Source organism: Vigna umbellata, chromosome 7, assembly GCF_029865625.1.
Source record: "Vigna umbellata cultivar VRB3 chromosome 7, Vumbellata_1.0, whole genome shotgun sequence".
NCBI classification, from domain to species: Eukaryota; Viridiplantae; Streptophyta; class Magnoliopsida; order Fabales; family Fabaceae; genus Vigna; species Vigna umbellata.
Window position 1 is genome coordinate 16,099,129 of NC_142171.1, and position 2,810 is coordinate 16,101,938.

Below are 2,810 nucleotides of genomic sequence, written 5' to 3' on the forward strand. Positions count from 1 at the left end.
GGATGTTGACATCCGTTTTTTCCTTAAAAGGATGTTGACATCCGTTGAAGGATGTTTACATCCGTTGAAGGATGTTGACATCCGTTGAAGGATGTTGTCACGTCTCATTTATTACTGTGCTGAGTCACCTCCTTGCTTCCATTAATGCACCCACGTCACACGTGCAGTGCCATTAATATGCACTCACCTCCTCTGACGCACGTCTGCCAGATGTCCAGTTAGAATGTTCTGAATTTGATAGTGGAAGCCAGGTGTCAGCGTGCGAGAGAGCGTCCGTTTGACTTGGGAAAGGAATTGATTTTTCTGAAACACCTCTTCCCACTCTCTCTGCATTGCACCATCTTCTTCCTCCGAAATCAAACTTTCATTTCTCCTCCTTCTCTCTAAAACCATTTCACCTTCTCTCTACTGTAATTCACCACCCTTTTCTCCGTTCACGTTTCAGCACCGTAGGAACGTCCCCTGCACCGTGAGCTTCATTTTAAACCAAACAACTTCTGATTCTGTAACCGGTAAGTTCCCCAACCTAGACGCTCGTTTCTAGATTTCCTGCAAAACCCAGATTCAACTGCATGCAAGGGTGTAAACTAAGTTCTTTCGTTTTCTTTTGGTTAATTTTAGTCTAAGAGTTTAAGAGAAACGTTGAGAATAGAAAGCCACCTTGGGACGAGTCAAGACCACTCACTTTTAGAACGATCACTACTGATCCAGGTAAGGGAAGCTTATTAAATTTAATTCTTAAGTTATACTGTGTTGCATGACTGTTCTGTGAGTTATATTGTATTGGATGCATGTTCTGTGAATTTTATTGAGTATGATTTAGGGTATGAGATTTTACTATATGATTTTGATGATGAGATGATGCATGAAAAGTATGGATTGTACTATGATATGAGTAATTTAATGTATGAAAGTTTATACTGAAAAAATGTGCTTACTGTAAGTTGAATTGGAATATGAAATTCTATGATAATGAACGTTCGTTATCGAAACGGTCTTTGACCGTTCGGTATTATCAGTAACTTCTTTGAAATAGCTGAACCCTTTCATTTGGAAAGGATTCTATTTGAGGACGAACGCCCTCTTATATTAGTCTTACATTTGAGCGTTCGGCCAAACGTAGATATCCTGAGTGTTGTGTGAGAATTTGAGAAGCTTGAAATTATACATTCGGACACTTATCCATTTTGTTAAAATCATGACTGTAAACATCTCATCTTATATAAATTCCATTTTCTATGATTTTGAATCAGCGATGGGTCTCGACCCAAAGCGTACGTTATAAGTGGTGCTCGGTCTTATACCGAACGCTCGTCCCAATGCGTATGTTATAAAGGAACGCTCGGTCCTATACCGAACGTTCGTTCTTCCCGTAATTTCCAACGAGTCGAAATAGCGTTCGTCCTAAAACTTAATTAGCGTTCGTCCTAAATTTCAGTAAATTCACGTACCGCGTTCGGTCATTTACTGGCAGTCGATTTATTCTACCTAAATTGTACTTCGTACATTTAGTACTCGTCTTTGGTATCTTCATTCAGTTGGATTGACTCTGAATCTTGGTCCTTGAATTATTCTAAGTATAATTTGAATCGTTCTAGAGTCAGTTCATTTAACTGATTCAAATTGTAATAACGTTCGTCATGAAAAATGTGTTAGCCTTATCCTTTCGGAAAAGAAGGTCTTTCGGTCTCGCTTCTAACGTTCGTCCTTGTTATGAAGAGGATTGAACGCTCGTCTTTTTATGAAAGTGGAACAAATAATGAAAATGTTATTAAGAGGAAGTATTATGATGTGCGAATAGTATAAGAACTGAAAATATGATTGTGGACTTTGAACGAGCGTTCCAGGGGGGAACGACTCTCGAATGGAATTGAAATGGTAAAGTATGAACGTGGTAAGCTTAGATGGTGGTTCATCCTGATATTCCGTGAGTGCTCGTTCTCAAGTAGAGAGGAGTACTTCATGTGTGGGAATGGCAGGAGGTCCTAGTCCATAACTGTAACTTGGACAGAACGGACTAACCTCAGGTGGCGACTGATGAGCATTCCAGTTATTCCACCTGTGTGCACGAACGCCTTAGCTACACAGGATTCATACAGTCCGGACAGTCTGTCTAGTACCAGGAAGTTGGTTGAATTAATGAATGAATTGAAATATGTGTTGTAAGTTATTTGATGTGCTTGATATGTATGAAATGTTTGATTTACTTGAATTAAATTCAATAAGCTTACCCTTGCGTTTTCCATTGTGTTGTCTGTATCTGTACGTCCATCTTGTCCTTGCAATGATCATCCGTGTGCATGTGAGCAGAGGGAGTTGCGTGATGGACAAATTTATCAACACCAAATTATGATGTCACAAACTTGTTTTCAATCGGCAAGTATGACCGAATCGTTCAAGTAATAAAACTTGGTAAGACCAAGTATCGTTCTTCCCAAAGGACTCACGGCCTAGTTTAGTTATGTGGTTTCTTAATTAACTCAGACTTACAAACGAAATATTTGTGGTTTAGAATGCAAGACAGAAAATAAACATGTATGCATGAATATTGATCAATGGCAAAAATCAAAAGCTAAACACTTTCAATGAATTATAGATATGAATATGTTTGTTGGGGGTCAATTTCATCTTATCCACTCTCATATATTTTAAGGAATTCGACAGTCAAATCATCATTGTTAATGCCACTCTCTAATGTACCTTTCCAGAAGGCTTCTCCCTAATCACGAGTTCATACAATTCCTAGCATTCCTAATGATCAGTTCATAAGTACAGGAGCTTAACGACAACCAATATAAAATTGGGAGAAA